Genomic DNA, 11868 nt, shown 5'->3' with positions numbered 1-11868 from the left:
AGTATAAGAAAACACAAGTAACAAATCACATGTATAGAAAATGTTAAAATGTTGAAATTCCCACAACTATTAAGGAATGTTGTGGTAGTATTATCATATCCATTTTTCAGCTAAGAAATTTGAGACCTTTATAAAGTTTTCCCAGTTTTACCAACTTCCCCTCACAGAGTTCTATTTCAACTTCTAGGAAAAAATTGGAGCTGATACACACAAGGAATTTGTCACTGATATTAGCAGAAGGCCATCGTGTTATGTAACTAATTGAACTATGACTTTGCATTCCTGTTTTGATTTATTTTAGTATAAATGCCTGCTTGTCCTGACAATGTGTTTTGGACAAAAGCAACAAAGATCCAGACTTGATCTTTTTTTTGCCAGGTTCCCTTCTGTATATGAAGTCTTCCCTCTGAATCTAAACCAAGCTTGAGATCTTGCTTTCTAGTAACAGTTCACCTTTTAAAATCCTCTGTAAAGTATGTATGATTTTTTTAATGTAGGAACTCATGGATATAAACTTTCCTCTAAGACCTGCCTTTGCTGTGTCCTTATATTTCTGGTAAGTAGTGTTTTCATTTTCACTTGTTTCTAGTAATTTTTTATATTGTCACTTATTTCTTGAATCACCCACTGATTTTTCAAAGGTGAATTGCTCAGAATCAATGTGTCAGAATATTTTCTGTATTTCTCTTGCTATTGATTTCTAGTTTTATTCCATTGTGATCCAATAAAATAGGGAAAGGTATTTTAATTTTTTGTATTTGTTAAGATTTGCTTTTTTAGGGAGAAAGTTTTTTGGACTGCTGAGGAGAATGTGTATTCTGTGACTGTCGGCTGGAAAATTCTGTAGATGACCGTTAAGTCTATCTGGTCTACAGTGTCAATTAATTCTTAAATTTCCTTATTGATTTTTTTGTCTGGATGACCTAACGATGGCTGAGAGTGATGTATTAAATTTACCCACAATTATTGTGTTGAGGTCTACCTGAGCTTTTATGTCTAGTCCTTTATGAAATTGAATGTGCCAATCAGTGCATGTATGTTTACAATAGCTATATCCTCCTGATGGAGTGTTCCCTTTCTCAATGTGAAATGACTTTCTTTGTCTCTAATTTTGGTATGAAGTCTGCTTTGTCAGATGCGAGTATGGCTACTTATGTTTTTTCTCTGGCTCCATTTCATTGGAAACTTGTTTTCATTCCTTTCACTTTAAGCTTATGTTTACTTTTGTAAATGAAATGTGTTTCTTTTCTGAAAGAAATGGTTGAGTCTTGTATTTCAATCCAATCCACCAGTCTGTGTCTTTTGATTGGAAAATTGAGAACACACTAAAAGATGGAAGGATCTTCCATATTCATGGATCTGCAGAATTAACATTGTGAAAATGGTTATACTACCAAAAGCAATCTAAAGATTGAATGCAATACCCATCAAAATTCCAATGCCATTCTTCACAGAAATAGAAAGTCAGTTCTAATCTTCATTTGTAAGAACAAAAGACCCTACAGAATGAAAGCAATTCTGAGCAAAAAAAACTATGCTGGAGAGGTACTATAAATACCGGACTTTAAATTATATGAGAAAGTCATAGTAAGGAAAACAGCATGGTACTGGCACAAAAATATACATGTAGATTATTGAAATAGAATAGAAAATCTAGAAATAAGCTCACATAAGTAGAATCATCTGATTTTTGACAAAGCTACCAAAAACCCATTTTGGAAAAAAAGACAACTCTTTAAACAAATAGTATTGAGAAAACATGTAGAAGACTGAAACTAAAACCCTATCTCTCACCTTATATGAAGGTTAATTCAAAATGGACCAAAAATCTTAATGTACAACTTGAAACTCTGAAACTGCTAGAGAAAAATATAGGGACGTCCCTTGAAAATACAGGCATAGATAAAGCTTTTCTGAATAGAATCCCAACTGCTCAGAAAAATGTGACTGCATTGAATTAAAAAGCACAACAAAGGAAATGATTAGCAGAATAAAAAAAACCTTATAGAATAGAGGAAATATTTGCTAGTTATTCATTGGATAAAGGATTAATATCCTGAATATATAATGAGTTCTAAAAATTAAATGCCAAAAGAATGAACCCATTAATAAATGGGCCAATATATTGAACAGTTTATAATGGAAGAAATTTAAATGGCTAATAAATTCATTAAGAAATATTCAACATTCTATTCCACACAAGAAATGCAAATCAAAACATCACTGAGAGTCTATCTTACCTCAGTTAAAAAGTTTAGCATCAGGAAAACAAACAACAAATGCTGGCAAGAATATACTGAAAAAGGAACCCTTATAGTTGGTAGAAATGCAAATTAATGGAGCCACTATGGATATAGCGATGGAGGTTTTTTTAAAAAGTAAAAATAGCACTACCATATGATCCTGCAAGAGTAACCCTGGACATATATACAAAGGAGTTTAAGTTAACATATATTCAAGATAAATGCACTCCCATGTTTATAGCAACTATATTAACAAGAACCAAATTATGGAATCAGCCTAGGTACCTGCCAACAAATGAATGGATAAAGAATATGAGGTATATATGCATTATGGAGTATTACTCAGAAGAAGAATTAAATTATGCAATTTTCAGGAAAATGGACAGAACTAGAGATCAATATATGAAGAGAGATAAGCCAGACTGAGAAAGACAAATAGCACATGTTATCTCTCACATATGGAATCTAGTCCTTAAAGATTAATGACAGGAATGTAAAACAGGTTCTGTTTGGTGGTAGGTACCAGCAGAAGAGATGAGGGCAAGAGGTAAGGGCTAAAGGGGCATGAATATAGTTGAAATATTTTGTACACAATGTATGAAAATAGAAGAATGAAACCTGTTAAAATTATTTTTTTCAGAGGCAAATCATTTATCTAATAAGTGGTAATCAACTTACTGGTATCTCAATAAAAGCTTCCCATTTATTACTAGGAAATATATTTCTGGCAAATAATGTCAAATAATGATTTGCCGTATTTTTTTTCTCTTAATGAAGCAATCACCTTCACATTGGCCATTCTGTTTTTCCTTCTATTTAGCCTGATTGTTATTTAATAAACTTTGCATATGTTTAATCACATAAGTCTGTTGTCTCAATTGTGTGGTAAGTTTTATGAAGGCAGCAACCAGGTCTTCTGAGTTTCCAGCTTGTAGATCAATGTCTGGTGCACAGCAGTTTCTCTATAAATAGTTACTGCTGAACCAAATCACTGCCAAATCCCAAAGCCACTAAATCCAGCAGACTTAGAGGTGGGATAAGAAAGAGCAATAAAGGAACTGAATCTGACCAATGTGCATTGTATGTGTGTATGGAATATAATAATGAAACCCCTTTGTATAATAAATACATGCTAATAAAAATGTTTTTTGAAAAGACAAGGGTAGATGTAATGTATTGTGTGATTTCAGGGGTTGTCTTTAGCTTATAGCATGCAGAGCATTCAAATGTAGCAGGTATAATGTCAGAGCATTTTGCCACAAAGGTTGGTAGTGATGGATGGCATGTGGGAAGTTTGTGGGGACTCTTTTGCTTCTATTCTGATTTGTTCCATTTTTTTTCAATAGAGAAGGAAACAAGGTGTGGTGGTTAATATTATATATTTCAAATTGACTGTGACCATGGGTGCACAGATACTTTTCTACACATTATTTCTGTGTGTATGTATGAGGGTGTTTCTGGATGAAATTACCCATGGATTGGTATATTGAAGAAGGCAGATTTCCCTTTCTGGTGTGGGAAGACCTCTTCCCATCTATTGAAGGCCTGAATAGAATAAAATGGCTGAGAAAGAACTTAAAATTAAAAGTCTGTGTGCCTGCTACCATAATCTAGTATTATGTCTCCTTGGGTTTTTTCATTGAAGGACTCTGCTTTCTTGTTATCTCTCAACTTCCCATCCTCAGCATTTGGTAGATTTATGATATGAATACCAGCTGCCAATTTCTACCATACAGCATTCAGCAATGCTGTTCTGTCTGCACTCTGACTTTCCTCCAGTGCTGCAGAGGGTCTGCTCTTTCAGGCCCTTCTCTCTTCAGGGAATGAATCTGTTCTACATACCCAAAAGACCTCTCTCTTCAGTTCTCTTTTGCTATACAGACCTCTCTGAAGAGAGGTCTTTTGGGTATCTAACCATTTCATAAAACAGGAAAAAATTAAATTCACCCATAGGCCTCAGTATGCACTTTACCACACAAAAATAACTTCAAATGAACAACAATGGAAAGGACAAAATCATAAATGATGCTGAGATTTTCATTTCTTCCCTACAATGCATAATGCAGGTTATGAAGGACCAGGCAATGAGTTTCAATTCAGGCTTGTCATTTTAATCTAATTTTTGTCTGTTTTTAAATGTTTATTCTATTGTAGCTTTTAAGCCTTAATAGACATAAAAGAGTACATTAAAATTCTTGAGGCTTACTTGAGATTTCAACTAATAAGACTACAACCTGTTACAGAATAATGCATGTATACATTTACATGGTCCTTGATATTATTCTCATACCCTAGAACTGCATGGCAATGACAGTTTAAATTGCTTCATACAGTGTTTATGATGCATGTATGCTATACGTGATGTGTTCCTTGGTTGATTCTCAGTCTATACATTTCTTATCTCAATGAAATCAAGTGAGTAGTAAAGAAATATGGAGCTATTTAACTCAAAACTATCATTTAGGTGACACACACTTGTAAGACTGGCAGCCAGTACTACTCAGAGTTCTGCTAAGTGACCTTCCATGTCTTCAGACAGCAGCACGTGGAATACTTTAATAAGATAGAGAATCGACATTTCTCAAGTTGGCAGAAAAAAATAAAGGTATTTTCAGGATAGCCTCAACGCGGAGGATGATATGAGAAATATCCCATCACTTTCAATATCTCCTTTCTGTTGTAACATTCTTATGCGAAAATTAAGTAAGGATGCATCCAGAATCAATGACAGATATTTTGAACGACTTATTTGTCATAAATTTGACTGTTTGGGCCTAAAGGTGGTCAGGAAGTTTCCCTGTGCATCCCTTTCCTTACCCAAAACCTTTTAGTCCTCTTTTGATGCAGCTGTAACTGCTGTGAGAAACACATCATTTCTGCTGTCATCTTTCCTACAAAAGACTCATGTATCTTTTTTCTGCCTCACTCAGATGTACTACTAGCTAGTTTTCTGATTCCCAATTCATAAACACTGATAAGATATAAGAATGTAACATTGTGATATAGTTAAGAATTTAAAATTTTTGCTGAAATACTTTCAGAAAGATTTGGAAATCAAATGTTTTATGAAATGAGGAAGAAGGTAATCTTTGCCAATGGGTTAATCACTAAATAGATAAATTGAAAATACCAATGCAAATAAAGTATAATTACAGTATTTCCTTCTTTTAATCAGCTAATATTCTATGTAAAATTAGAATAACAGATAATCATGAATAATATAAATCATATAGGAAACAAATATATTTGGAAAATGTAAACAGTGAATATTATATATTATGTAGAATATATTATTCTTTTAGATGATATATCATCAAATTTACCATGTAGGAAGGTTAGGAATGCACAAACTCAAATAGTGAATAAGATAATAATTTAAAATTACTTTAAACTATTTAGAGAAAGATCCTAATAAGTCAAAAGCACAATTTTACTGGTGTTTTAAGCTCTAATATCAGAAAGCAAGAATGCACATACAGTCCTTTAATTCTCATTCATAACTAATTAATTATTATTCACAAGTGGATTATATTCACAAGTGGATATCCTATTTATTTTTCTTGCCCTCTTATCATCTCAGCACATGCAGTTATTAGTGTTCTCAGTTAAGATCCACTTACCAAGGATATTGACAAGAGAAATGAGAGCCAAACTATCTTCGACAGAGAGTTCAATTGACAAATAGATTGTACAATACTTTCACCTCGAGTTCTATCAAAGGTGTTGTGAAGTAAGTATGACGTTGTGGAATTGAATGTACTGGCAGATATGGAAGTAGCCCTTTCTTACAAACCTATAAATTCAATGAAAATCTCTAGTGAAAAGTAGAACAAGAACACTACATTTACAATTTCATGGATACTTGTTGCCTCATGCAAAAATAAGTCAAAAGTTGTTTTTTTCAAGTACAAACTTAAGATATACCTATAGAATCTAAAGTAAATAAGGCTTATAGCTATTAAGGATTGCAATGTTTCAGGAGACAGGCTAAGACTGAAACATACTCTGAGTGCCATAGAAATTATGGACATGAATTATGAGAACATGTCAAATCATAACTATGTAGCATAAGAAAATTTAATAAATGTAAGTGTGAGCCAAGAAGAAGTAGAGAAAAAGCCATACATATGATGGCTATTGGATTTCTCCTACATCTGTATTTTATGAACCAATTTGAAACCAATAAAAATAAATTGAATAAACCATTTTAGCCTACCAACTAAAAGTAAGAGAAAATATTTAAACCTTATTTTCATATTTCCTTATTACAACAATCTCTGCTTAAAGTCTTATGAATTTAACCAGCGAAAACTAAAGAAAACAATTGACATTTTAAAATGATGGTTTTTCCTATTATTTACAAAATAAAGTCAGTACATTAGAAAGACACACTTTAATGTATTCATTGATTTTTAAAAAATGTGTACAAGTAGGTAATAGCATGGAAAACAGCACAATGTGCATACTTTTAGATGTTATCAATTAGGAGTTTCATTTATAATTCCCTGACATCACTTAACATATAATACTGGGAATGCATTTAACATTATGCTTACATAATCATATAGTTGTGGCATCTTTGATCACTCTGTCATTTCAGATATCTTTTAGCTTTTTTTATTGATTCTTTCATTAATCAGAACTATTTTTATTTCAGAATTAGCATACCAAAACTGTTCTGAATTATAATGCAAATATGTCCTATTAAAGACTAAATTAACATTTTACTGCTGTTAACTAGAGGCAATGCCTCATAAAAAAAAATTAAATGACTGTGCCAAAAACTCCACATTGCAAGCTGTTTAAATTTCAAAATGTGTAATCTATGCCTATAGATGAAAAGGAGGAAGTGCATCTTCTTTCCCTGTTGACAAAACAAAACACTGGGTTTCAAAACTCAAATGGAAGTTTTGATTTCCTGTCAATTTGACGGGTTTTAGTAGCAATGAAAAAACTAACAAAATCATTTAACTCCTTAATAAAAATGTGTGTAATTGACAAGGCCATATATACACATTAATGATAACAGATAAAAAGAATTGTTAATATTATATTTCTAACCCTACCCAGTTTTACTGACTATGTCAAGTAAAAAATGTTTCATTTCAAATCGGTTTTTAATTTCATCACTGAAGAATAATAACTGGCTGGAATGGAAGCAAAACTTTGTTCACCTCTATGAATATAATTTGGTAAACTTTTTACTTAGCAGCTTTCCATCGGCAATAAGTTATGCACTGGTGTTCACCCAAAGAAATCCTGGCTTCCAACCCTTGGGGTTTATATAGCAAATGCCACATTTTTCCATGTTCAGATAAATTCATAAATCAATGTGTACAGCTCACATTGCCTAAATCTTTGTAGAAAATTTTAATCATCTAAACACATACAAATTTTGCCACACTTCATCCACTGCTATGATGAGGTCAGAATATAGCAGATGCATCTGGGTGACAAAGAGACATTGCCATTAATGTCAGGCAGATTTTGTGTAAAATATGACAATGTGATGAACGTTTTCTTTTGATAATTCTGTCCTTTACCCACAAAGTAAAATAGAATGAGAAGATAATTTTGTTATTCATAAGAAAACAATTTTGGATATAATAAATAAAGAGATATTTTGTCAAGTTTTACAAAGTCAGGTTGCTTTGGGAACCTGAGGGAAGACAGATATGAAGACCGTAACAGTGGAGGGAGAGAAGAGAAAGGTTAGATTTAGAATTTTCTTATCATGTAGCTATATATATGTATGTATGTATATATATATATATATATGTATATACATATGTGTATTCATATATATGCAATGCATGTATGTGTTTATCTCTCTTGAAATATATTCATATACATATATATTCATTATAAGGGAGGTATGAGGTAAACATTTTAGAATTGACTGCAAAGGGTATAAATATCATCTATGTCCATAGACGAGGCCAACACTAATTCCTATATGATAGCATTTACAGGGAGGTGAGGCAACACACCACTGGGAGACAGACTGACAGTATGACAGCCAATTGCAAAGAATGGTTTCCATCTTGGAGGGGCCACCAGAGAAACATACAAAAATGAGATATGACTTTGCCTATTCTGATTCAGAACTTATACTACCATTGCCATTTGTGAACTTTTAGAATGGCTAATTCTTCACATACAGTATTGTCTTTGACTGAAGCACTTATCCTACATGAAAGTAGTTTATCTCTGGGCTTATACTCAAAGAATTCAATGCCTTACCCACCCTTTGCTCTGAATCTCTGCATGTAAGAAAATGATGAAATGTAATAGTGAATACTCAATTGCAGAGAATGTTGAGAGAAAAGTCCCACAAGGTTATAGTGCTGTGCTATAGAATACAACATATGCAATAAACCAATTGTCAATATCTGGCATCGGTATCTGAAGTCAGATTGCACAAGTTCAGGGCTAAAAGTTAGAATTAGTGGACCTGACCTGTAGCGTTTCCATTTGAACCTGATTCATGGGAGTCTTAGAGGCAGGGAAGAGACATTAGAAATTTAGTCCCTTTATTTCTTCCCATTCAGTCTGTAGGAGGCCATTCCTACATTCTTTTTCTCAAGCTATAGATTCTCTCTGGAACCCATTTGTAAGAAAACACCCCTCATAGGACTCCAGCAACTGTCCCTTCCCTTGTCCTTTCAGGTCTAGGTGAAATGATCATTCCCACTTTTGGTCCCAGAGGCTTCATCATCTTTTCATATTTTTAGCGTACCATTTTTCTGATTGTTAAACTCTCTTCAAATGCCCATTTGAGCACCTCTTCTACTTCTAGTTAGGTTTGCAACTAGAATGCTGTCCTATTAAATGGCCTATGGATTTTGTGGAATACACCTGGAATCCTAGAAATTGGGAGGCTAAGGAAGGAGAATTGTGACTTCAAGACCAGCGTGGGCTATGTAATGAGCTTGAGGCCAGTCCAGGCTATGTAGCAAGACCCTATTCAAAGTGAAAACAAGCCAATCAAAAATAGCTTAAGTAAAAATCATGCATTTTGGATGGCCAAGAGTAGTTGGAAGAAAATCATAAGGAAAAAATTGGAAGGGAAGAATGTAGAACAAAAAGGCCCAGAATTAGTTAATGAAGAATCTAATAAACTAAAAAGGAACTTGAAAGCTAATGCATTCTAAAACCCTGTTTTTCAACATGAACTACAACATTAAACACAAAATCAAATAATCAAATAATGACATTTTAGAAGGATTAATCTGACGGTAAGTTAAAAAGTGTATCGTCTACATGGGAAGGATATGCTAGTATATTTTAGCCTGTCTGTCCTGGAGTTAATTTATTCTCTTTAATTGCTAAAATGATAGATGTCAAGTCAATAAATGCATTGACTCCTAATGAGCTCAGTTTCAAACTTCAGGATATCAGCAATTTGTTCTTGAAGGGATCACTAGAGATGGAATATCTGATTAGCATGCTGTGCTTGAAAAAACTCTTGTCACACTATGTATGTATCCACTTCTATGTTCTTCATACTATATTTTATATTAAGGCAATTATTCTGTCTTCCATAGATATGCTTCTTAATTGTTTGTCTGATCAAAGCTCCTGGCTCTTGGAAATTTTATAAAGAAAGATTGTGATCAGAAAACCTAGAGTTAGGAATGAAAAAATAAATATGGGTCATTTTGGTTATTAAGGAGATCTGATATCACCAAGTGATCAGGAGTACAATAAAACTGAATCCCTCAATAGGATGAATATGGAATTTTTAATTATTTTAAGTTAAATTTCCAAGAAAACATTTGAAACATTTAATATTCATAAGAATTTTTGTTTAGAACTTTAAGGGTAAAACATTGATTAACATGTAGTTGTACATGAATAGATAGATGGGTCTATAGCTTTATCTTCATTATTTTGTCTTTTAAATTAAGATATAATTTATATCCAGTAATCTCATTCATTTCAGTAGTGAAGTTTTAGAGTTTTGAAAAGCAAAAACAGTTACAACACTACAGTTCAGACATTGACTAATTCTATCACATTAAGGAATTTCCCTTTGTTTATCAACTTTTTATTTGTCTTTCTTATTGAAAGTGATATTGAATACTGTCAAGTTTTTTTACACCTATTGGAATAATTATGTGGTTTAAAAGGGTTTAATAGTTAACTGATTAATGTCATAAAATAATTTTCAATTATAGGACCAAAATTGAACTTCTGGATAAACCCCAATGTACAATCCTTTTTATGTACTTCTGGGTTTATTTGCTAATACTTTGTAGCAGACTTTTCATCTTTGTTGATTAGGGATATTGATCTCTAGCTTTCTTATAATGTATATGATTGGGCAGCAGAAAAGAGCTTGCATTAGTTAAGAACTTCGCTATGCTATCTATATTAATATATTCAAAGTGAGTTTCTTATAGATAGCCATGGTTGTTTGTTTTGTTTTCCTCTTCTGACAATGCTTGTGTCTTTAATCACTGTAAAGATATTTCTGGTAAGAAATTACTTCATCATAAATCATTTTCCTCTATAGATAATGAATCATTTTTCAAGACTGCCTATTGAAGAATTTTCACCAGTTTGAGTATGCTTTGCTGAGCTTGAATGTCTTTGACTTTATTTTGTTTGGGGTTCAACTTAAATTACTGAATCTATAGGCTTATGCCTTTCACCAAATTGAGTAATTTACCAGTATTGATTCTTCAAAACATTTTTTTGACATTTCTATCTTTCTCCTCTACTTTTGGGAGTCTAGTGACACCAATGTTAGATATTTTGTTAATGTTCTATGGATCCAAAAGCTTTATATATTTTATGCTGAATCTCTTTTTCTGATTTCATAATTTGTATTGATCTATTTTCAGATTCAATGTCTTTCTTTTTTCACCTCAATTATACTAATCAATCATTTGGCTATCAATCCAGAATTTTTTCTTCATTTTCAAAATTAACACATTTTCTTCTTTATATCTTCTATTTTTTTGTGAGACTTTCATTTTTTCCATTCATTTAGTAGTATTGTGATTAATCAAATGCTATTGTGATTTTAGAAGATTTGGTTTGCATCCTTTGTCAGATAACTCTCATTTCAACATAATTTTGGTGTAGACACAATTTGATTGTCTTTACTCAAGTAAATTGAGAACTTCCTGTCTCAACATATGTTTAGTAATTTGGGATCATATTTTGAAATTTTAAATTTTATGTAACAAAACTATGTAATTCTATACTGAATATTAATATTTTATTTCAGTAGGTAATAAAACAGATTAGCATTAGCAAGTAAGTTTTGATCAGCCTCCTGTGTGGGTTATGGTTCCAGGATTATTTTGATTTTTAAAGCCTTTATACTGCTATTCCTATCTCTCTCATGTGTGTACCACCCATTATCCAGACAGACATGCAGGCATTATTGTACCATCATTAAATATGCATACATATATATATGCATGTTACTTAGGATAAGTGTAGTTATTTACAAAATAATGAATATGACAAGAAAACAGTTTGATTCTATATAGCAAGAATTTTAAGTACGTCATATCTTTTTATCCAATAATTCTGTTAGAAATATAAGCTAAGGAAATAAATCAGAACAGTTATCAGGTATTAATAAAACAAACTATTTTTGCTAACATTA

The 11868-nt window shown here is 32.3% G+C and overlaps 1 long non-coding RNA gene across 6 annotated transcripts in view; it reads left to right on the top strand.

The window, feature by feature from the left end:
- The first annotated feature begins 325 nt into the window (after positions 1-325).
- Positions 326-11868, top strand: part of LOC141423977 (uncharacterized) — a 233855-nt gene continuing 222312 nt past the window's right edge. For all 6 annotated transcript variants that reach the window (XR_012448744.1, XR_012448750.1, XR_012448743.1 and 3 more), the window contains exon 1: positions 326-556. This is a non-coding gene — a long non-coding RNA (uncharacterized lncRNA). The remainder of the gene's footprint in view (positions 557-11868) is intronic.

The sequence above is a fragment of the Castor canadensis genome, chromosome 1, assembly GCF_047511655.1.
Source record: "Castor canadensis chromosome 1, mCasCan1.hap1v2, whole genome shotgun sequence".
NCBI classification, from domain to species: domain Eukaryota; kingdom Metazoa; phylum Chordata; class Mammalia; order Rodentia; family Castoridae; genus Castor; species Castor canadensis.
The sequence above is the reverse complement of the archived record's forward strand: the minus strand, read 5'-3'. Positions and strand labels throughout refer to the sequence as shown.